Below are 9,614 nucleotides of genomic sequence, written 5' to 3'. Positions count from 1 at the left end.
CTTACAAGCTATGCAAGCGATTATGTGTTTAAATTATATTTCATGATGAGCAATGCGAACGGTATCTAAGGTTTTCGATGTATGTGCGCTAGAACTCGAGTAAGTGATCACTTTACCATTGGAACTCTAAGGGTAGGGACTGCTGGTTTGATCCACCCACTCGTAGGGGTCGCACCGCTTTGCATGGACGAGTGCCTAGTATGGTCATGGGGCAGTACTATGGGTTTGAGCCCGCTCGTAGGGGTTGCGCCTCTTTGCATGGACGAGCGCCTTGTTTTCCGGCACAACGTCCGCGCGTAACCCGCGGGACGGTATTATTGATTAGCTCGTAGGGGCAGCGCCTCTTTGCATAGACGAGCACGGTTTTTCAGAAATGTCCACGCGTAAACCGCGGGACGGCATTACATTATTTAGCTCGTAGTGGCAGCGCCACTTTGCATGGACGAGCACAGTTCCAGAAATGTTCGCGCGTAGCCGCGGAACGATTTTTTTTATCAGAAATGTCAGATCTATGTGATTATCAAGTATATGTTCAGACATGAAATCAAAAATGTGTTTCAATATGACTTTTATTAAGACTATGATGCAATGCGATTTATCAAGTTACTAAAACTTGTGAACTCACTCAGTTTATACTGATTCAAATGTTTTTACGTGTCTTTCAGGAGATAACTAGGTAGCGCATGGAGTCACACTTAGAGCACCTCACGCTGAACATCTAAAACTAGCTTTTTTTTGGAAGATTTTAGTTCTATCCCTTCGATGTGCGTGGTTGTTCCCGCCGCGCAAGGGGATATGGCGTGGAAATCTTCAACAGTTTTATACTTGGATGTTTTTATGTAATTTTTAAACAATGTAATGTATTTGTATTAAACATTTCATGCGCAATGAAAATCTTACTTTGAATGTTTGCAATGGCCCGTGCTTAATTATCAATCCCCACTCGCGCGCGCCCGGCTGTTTCCGCCGCTCAGGGCCGGGTGTGACACCAACACCAAGAAAACCCGAATCTCGATTAATCCCTTAACAAGAACCACAGGTGAGTCTCACAGCCCCTATTCTCGCTGTTTTCACTGTTTTTAAACTGTTTTCGGGGCGAGGGACACGTACTTAAATAATGTTTTATCATGGTATACTTACAAGCTATGCAAGCGATTATGTGTTTAAATTATATTTCATGATGAGCAATGCGAACGGTATCTAAGGTTTTCGATGTATGTGCGCTAGAACTCGAGTAAGTGATCACTTTACCATTGGAACTCTAAGGGTAGGGACTGCTGGTTTGATCCACCCACTCGTAGGGGTCGCACCTCTTTGCATGGACGAGTGCCTAGTATGGTCATGGGGCAGTACTATGGGTTTGAGCCCGCTCGTAGGGGTCGCGCCTCTTTGCATGGACGAGCGCCTTGTTTTCCGGCACAACGTCCGCGCGTAACCCGCGGGACGGTATTATTGATTAGCTCGTAGGGGCAGCGCCTCTTTGCATAGACGAGCACGGTTTTTCAGAAATGTCCACGCGTAAACCGCGGGACGGCATTACATTATTTAGCTCGTAGTGGCAGCGCCACTTTGCATGGACGAGCACAGTTCCAGAAATGTTCGCGCGTAGCCGCGGAACGATTTTTTTTATCAGAAATGTCAGATCTATGTGATTATCAAGTATATGTTCAGACATGAAATCAAAAATGTGTTTCAATATGACTTTTATTAAGACTATGATGCAATGCGATTTATCAAGTTACTAAAACTTGTGAACTCACTCAGTTTATACTGATTCAAATGTTTTTACGTGTCTTTCAGGAGATAACTAGGTAGCGCATGGAGTCACACTTAGAGCACCTCACGCTGAACATCTAAAACTAGCTTTTTTTTGGAAGATTTTAGTTCTATCCCTTCGATGTGCGTGGTTGTTCCCGCCGCGCAAGGGGATATGGCGTGGAAATCTTCAACAGTTTTATACTTGGATGTTTTTATGTAATTTTTAAACAATGTAATGTATTTGTATTAAACATTTCATGCGCAATGAAAATCTTACTTTGAATGTTTGCAATGGCCCGTGCTTAATTATCAATCCCCACTCGCGCGCGCCCGGCTGTTTCCGCCGCTCAGGGCCGGGTGTGACACCAACACCAAGAAAACCCGAATCTCGATTAATCCCTTAACAAGAACCACAGGTGAGTCTCACAGCCCCTATTCTCGCTGTTTTCACTGTTTTTAAACTGTTTTCGGGGCGAGGGACACGTACTTAAATAATGTTTTATCATGGTATACTTACAAGCTATGCAAGCGATTATGTGTTTAAATTATATTTCATGATGAGCAATGCGAACGGTATCTAAGGTTTTCGATGTATGTGCGCTAGAACTCGAGTAAGTGATCACTTTACCATTGGAACTCTAAGGGTAGGGACTGCTGGTTTGATCCACCCACTCGTAGGGGTCGCACCTCTTTGCATGGACGAGTGCCTAGTATGGTCATGGGGCAGTACTATGGGTTTGAGCCCGCTCGTAGGGGTCGCGCCTCTTTGCATGGACGAGCGCCTTGTTTTCCGGCACAACGTCCGCGCGTAACCCGCGGGACGGTATTATTGATTAGCTCGTAGGGGCAGCGCCTCTTTGCATAGACGAGCACGGTTTTTCAGAAATGTCCACGCGTAAACCGCGGGACGGCATTACATTATTTAGCTCGTAGTGGCAGCGCCACTTTGCATGGACGAGCACAGTTCCAGAAATGTTCGCGCGTAGCCGCGGAACGATTTTTTTTATCAGAAATGTCAGATCTATGTGATTATCAAGTATATGTTCAGACATGAAATCAGAAATGTGTTTCAATATGACTTTTATTAAGACTATGATGCAATGCGATTTATCAAGTTACTAAAACTTGTGAACTCACTCAGTTTATACTGATTCAAATGTTTTTACGTGTCTTTCAGGAGATAACTAGGTAGCGCATGGAGTCACACTTAGAGCACCTCACGCTGAACATCTAAAACTAGCTTTTTTTTGGAAGATTTTAGTTCTATCCCTTCGATGTGCGTGGTTGTTCCCGCCGCGCAAGGGGATATGGCGTGGAAATCTTCAACAGTTTTATACTTGGATGTTTTTATGTAATTTTTAAACAATGTAATGTATTTGTATTAAACATTTCATGCGCAATGAAAATCTTACTTTGAATGTTTGCAATGGCCCGTGCTTAATTATCAATCCCCATTCGCGCGCGCCCGGCTGTTTCCGCCGCTCAGGGCCGGGTGTGACATGAAGCAAGAAGAGCAAGGAAATACTACCAATTTCCCAAAGGACGTCATGGATGAAGATTACTTTGAGGCCTTCTTTAGCCGCGACCAATACATTGAACAACCCAAACCGATATATTTCCCCGGGATTGAGCAATGCCCAATTAAATTACCCGATAGTCCGCTACCACCAAGAATCGAACCATCAAGACATTCGAGCTATCATCCACCGACAATGCCTATGTATCAACCCACGAAAATACCAGCATACCATCCCTCAGAAATTCCCACCTACCAACCACCACAAGTACCACAATACTACCCAACCGGATATTTTCCAAATGCACACCCATCTTATACCTTCCTTTCAAACCGACCCATAAAGGAAGAGCCAAAATCCCCATCCTCCGATTGGATGCAGTGCCACTCCGACCAGCGAAGGTGGCATACTGGAAGCTCTACCGCTCATGAAGTCAACTCACAACCCAACAATGGCGAAGGATCATCCCGTAAACCAAGAATGAGGGTGACGATGCCTTACGAGAGTTTCAAGATACCTGCGATAATCAACGAAGCCACTCCGTATATGGAAGAGGAGGTAGAGCCTATGGAGGAAGAAGAGGAGGATCCCGAAGAGGAGGATCCTGTGGAAGAAACCGAACCGGAAGAAGAGCATCCCGACAACCCTAATGAGATATCAACATCCATTGATGGATCACTCACTTCCAACAACCCAATCTACGGTTCTGTCGATCCGTATGTGCAGTATCTTGAGCAATTAAGGAACCAATCTTCATAAAGCTTTCCGCCATTTCAAGGAAAGATTCCTTCAATTCAAGAACAAGCTGATGAGATTCGCGAGCAAAAATCAAGCCGCCAAGACATACCTCTATCTTGCAGCTGATCAGACTTACGTCCCATATCCTGAACCGAGAAACCACTTCGATATGGTGATGCTGGGTTACCGTGACCACCGCCACAATATGGATACCCCGACGTTATTCCGCAATCATATGAAGAACACCTGGATCGCGTGTTACACGAGACGGATGACTGGAGGAAGAAGGTGGCTGAAGAAGGGAAAAAGAAGAAGAAGATAGGGGAGAAGCTTCTTCATAAATGCAACAAACTAACAAGGGTTGTTAAGAAGTTTCTGAAGGACTGAGATGATGGTGGTAATGGTGTGTTTCAAGAGAAGAAGCGTATGTGTGCTCAAACATATGTGTGTAATGTAGTTTGTTGTAATGTGTTGTATGGATAAGAAAATATATATACATCGGATATGAATGTATATATAAAAGGGTGTGTTGTAATAATTCTTGTGTACGGTATATACAAATGTTGGAATAAATGGGTGTTTAATAAAGAAATTCGATAAATTTCAGATATAAAAGAATAGAAAGAAAAAGATAAATGTCTCAACAAAGTAATAACGTTGAGGTTTCCCGAAAGGAATCCGAAAAACAAAAAGAAAAAGGAAAAGGACCTGAAAAAGAACAAGATGATCTAATTCCCGAAAAATTTATGGATCGAATTCAAAAGATGATTAAAGACGCTGTTAGGGAAGGATCCATGGCTAGGTCCTAATCTCGTCAAACGAAACATTCTCACTCGGTTAATCCGTCCCGAAAAAAGAAATTCCACGGCGATAAGGGAGCCATCGCGACTATAAGGTGGCTTGAAGAGATGGAGACGATTGTAATTACGAGCAAGTGTTCAGAAGAGGAGAAGATTCAATACTCCGCCCTGATGTTCAAAGGCGAAGTGCTAGAATGGTGGAACACACTAATCATGAGTAGAGGAAGGAAGGCAATGTATGGGTTGTCATGGAGCGAGTTTAAGGAATTGATATTGTCGAAGTTCTGTCCGATGCATGAGACGGACCAAATCCAAACCAAGTTTATATCTCACAAGGTTGTCGGAACAAACCTTCGTGAGTATAACACCAAATTCCACGAATATTGTCGCTTGGTGCCCCAGCTGGTTACCCCGGAATCCAGCAAAGTCACACGCTACATATGGGGGTTGCCACGAGAGGTTCGTGATATGGTGAGGTCGCACTTGCCTCAAACCGCCGACTCCGCGATGGAGTTGGCCGGATACTTAATGGGCGGAATGATCCGTAAAAAAGAAAAATATAAGAAGGTCGTGTCGACGCAAGATACGAAGAAGGAGGGAAATACCCGTTTCAAGGGTAAGGGAGTCGACCAACAAAATTCTGGCTTCAACTCCGGCATCCACAATGCAAAATTTGCAAGAAATACCATAGGGGTCGATGCCATCAAACTCCCCGTCCTTGTGAGTCATGTCACAAATTCGGTCACGCCACGGCCGATTGCTGGAAGAAGAAGATGACTTGCTACAATTTCAAGGAAATAGGACATCTTAGCTTTGAGTGCCCCAAGAATAAACCCGCGGCTGGTGGTGCGGGTGGTAGCTGTCAGAAAAGTGAGCCCAAGAAGGGCAATGCAAGAGTGTTCGTCCTTGATACGAAGAAAGCGGCCGACATACCGGAAACCATTACCCGGTACGTTTCTTGTTAACAATGTCTATGCTAGAGTCTTGTTTGATTCAGGAGCCAATTTAAGTTTTATAGATTATAAGTTTTGTAGTCTATTAAACGAACCCTTAATCAAACTTAATAAAACTCTAAGCGTCGAGACCGCTAGTGGTGAAATTGTTATAATCTCCGAAACTTTAGAAAACGGAAAAATCTTATTAGCCGGTTACGTTTTACCTATTCAATTGTTGCCCATGACTCTTGCTGGTTTTGATGTTGTATTGGGTATGGATTGGGTATCCGAAAACCATGCCCGTATCCTTTGCAATAGCAAGACCATTGAACTGCAATCCCCGGACAAACGTACCATACGAATCGAAGGGGATAAAGACGCTGGCCAAGTTAGCCTAATCTCAATGATAAGGGCTAACAAATGTTTAAATCAAGGATGCTTAGCATTCATGGCCTACGTCACCGAAGAATCTTAACCCAAAGAAATCGAAGACGTTCCTGTAGTTTCCAATTTTGCCGATGTCTTCCCGACGAACTCCCCGGCATTCCTCCCTACCGCGAGGTGGAATTTAGAATCGATCTCATTCCCGGCACTGCTCCGATCGCCAAAGCTCTATATCACCTTGCACCAACCGAGATGAAAGAACTGAAGAAACAACTTGATGAGCTTCTCAAGAAAGGATTTATACGACCAAGTTCATCGCCATGGGGAGCGCCGATACTTTTTGTCAAGAAGAATAATGGATCCATGCGAATGTGCATAGACTACCGAGCCCTCAACAAAGTTACGATAAAGAACCGATACCCACTCCCTCGAATCGACAATCTCTTTGACCAACTTCAAGGTGCTGGCTTCTTTTCCAAGATCGATCTTCGCTCCGACTATCACCAACTTAAGGTTCAATCCGAAGACATTCCAAAGACCGCGTTCCGAACAAGGTACGACCATTATGAGTTCACCGTTATGCCATTTGGACTTACTAATGCGCCGACTGCGTTCATGGATATGATGAATCGCATCGTAAGCCTTACTTAGATAAGTTTGTAATCATATTCATCGACGACATATTAATTTTATTCTAAGACTAAGGCCGATCATGAAAATCACCTTCGAACGTTACTTGAAATTCTTAGGGCCGAGAAACTGTACGCCAAGTTCTCGATGCGAGTTCTGGTTGCACGAGGTGCAATTTCTTGGTCACATCATCAACGTTAACGGAATTCAAGTGGACCCCACTAAGATTGAAGCTATCTCGAAGTGGGAGATCCCAAAGACGCCAACCGAGATTCGAAGTTTCTTGGGATTGGCCGGCTATTATCAAAGGATCATTGAGAACTTTTCTCGAATCGCTGTTCCCTTAACCTCCTTGACTCGAAAAAACATCAAATACGAATGTGAAACAAAGCAACAAGAGGCGTTCTATATACTTAAACAAAAGCTTACCCAAGCCCCTATACTGGCCTTTCCAGAAGGTATTGAAGACTTCGTCGTCTTTTGCGATGCGTCCCATTCCGGCTTGGGATGCTTATTGATGCAACGAAAGAAAGTAATTGCTTACGCCTCTCGTCAACTCAAGGTGCACGAGAAGAATTATACGACTCACGATCTAGAGTTAGGCGCCATAATCTTCGCCCTTAAGATATGGAGGCACTATCTCTATGGAGTAACATTTACCGTGTACACTGATCATAAGCGCTTAAAGCACATCTTTGATCAAAAAGAGCTGAACATGCGCCAAAGATGCTGGATGGAAACCCTGAACGACTATGACTGCGAAATTGTCTACCACGAAGGTAAAGCCAACGTTGTGGCTGATGCCTTAAGTCGTAAGGAACACGAAAAGCCAAAAAGAGCCCGAGCGTTAAGGCCAGAACTTCAAATCGATCTTATTGACCAAATCAAATCCGCTCAAACTCAAGCAATCAACGAGAACCAAATATCGGATGAGAAACGTAATGGCACCATTGACTCGCTAGTCAATGGTGACGATGGTATCCTTAGACTTGGCAACAGGATTTGGGTACCAATTGTGGGAGGATTGCATGAGAAGATCTTAAACGAAGCCCATAAGTCTAAGTACATGATGCATCCTGGGAGTAACAAAATGTACCATAACCTCAAGGAGAACTATTGGTGGAATGGAATGAAGAAAGATGTCGCTTCGCATGTGGCGAAATGTTTGACGTGTTTGAAATTCAAGGCTGAACATCAAAAGCCTTCGAGATTGCTTCAGCGAACCGAACTTCCCGTATGGAAGTGGGAGTTAATTACCATGGATATCATTACCAAACTCCCTAAAATGACTCAACAACATAATGCAATCTGGGTAAGTGTGGATCGATTAACAAAGTCCGCACACTTTATACCCATCAATGAGTCTTACTCAATGGACAAATTAGCTCGTATCTATGTTAACAATATTGTGGCCCTACATGGGGTACCACTGTCCATTATTTCTTATCGAGACATCCGTTTCACGTCTCACTTCTGTAAAAGCTTCCAACAAGCGGTAGGCACAAAGTTAAACCTTAGCACCGCCTATCATCCACAAACTGATGGGCAAAGCTAAAGGACAATTCAAACGTTGGAAGATATGCTCTGAGCTTGCGTGATAGACTTAGGTGGAAGTTGGAATGACCACTTACCCCTAATGGAATTTTCGTATAACAATAGTTATCATGCAAGTATTCAAGCCGCACCGTTTGAGGCGTTGTATGGTCGAAAATGTAGAACGCACGTGTGTTGGTCTGAAACTGGAGATAATCAATTGTTTGGACCCGAGATAGTCCAAGAAACCACCGACAAAGTTATCCAAATCCACGAACGACTTAAGACGGCAAGTGATCGCCAAAAGAGTTACGCCGATATCCGTCGTAAGCCGTTAGAATTCAATGTCGGTGATAAAGTTCTTTTGAAAGTCTCGGCATGGAAAGGCGTAGTCTGCTTCGGCAAGAAAGGAAAGTTAAGTCCTCGATTCGTTAGACCCTTTGAACGAGTTGGTACCGTCGCATATATATTGCGACTACCCGAGGAAATGCAAGGGATACATGACGTATTCCATATCTCGAATCTGCGTAAATGTTTAGCCGATGAATCTCTTGCAATGCCGTTGAAAGATGTTGAAATTAATGAAAACATAAAATTTGTTGAGCATCCAATTCAAATCGAAGATTCAAAATTAAAGAAACTCAAAAGACGAACATTGAAAATTGTGAAAGTGAAATGGGATTCCCGACGAGGACCCGAGTATACTTGGGAACTCGAGTCTGAAATGAGGAAGAAATACCCCCACTTATTCTCGTGAAGCAATCTCGAGGACGAGATTTTTTTCAAGGTGGGGAGGATGTAACATCACGGAAATTTCGGGCCAAAAATGTCAACTTCCAAAGTTAAGGGACTAATTCTGCCAAATCCAAACTCCAAGGTTTAAAAATGAAAAATCTGATTTCTTGTCCTATCGTGGTACGCGACGGGACAAAAGACAAGCCCATCGCGTACCACGATGGGGCTTGGTCAATATTTCTAGAAGAAGTCAACAGCGTACGCGATCGCCGTTGAGCCTACGTCATCGCGTACCACGATGACGTGGCTTGACACGCCTGACACCTTTTCACCACGTGTCCACACGTGGCACAATGGTCATCACGTGTCTTGACACGTGGCATATCGTCCGCCACGTGTTAACACGTGGCACAACGCCTGCCACGTGACGACACGTGACAGACCTACTGTCTGCGTCATCAGACCTCGGTCAGAAAGGGTTCTTTGTCTGGAGTTCTCGGCCACCCAGTTTGGTGTGGGCCTGCACCCAGTTGAACCCCGCTGCCAGGGGCGCTGGCCCCAGACCCCCTTCGTGGTGGGTTATG

The sequence above is a fragment of the Bidens hawaiensis genome, unplaced genomic scaffold, assembly GCF_021521415.1.
Source record: "Bidens hawaiensis isolate Kalapana, Puna unplaced genomic scaffold, B.hawaiensis_p1.1 tig00031200_1, whole genome shotgun sequence".
Taxonomy (NCBI): domain Eukaryota; kingdom Viridiplantae; phylum Streptophyta; class Magnoliopsida; order Asterales; family Asteraceae; genus Bidens; species Bidens hawaiensis.
The sequence above is the reverse complement of the archived record's forward strand: the minus strand, read 5'-3'. Positions refer to the sequence as shown.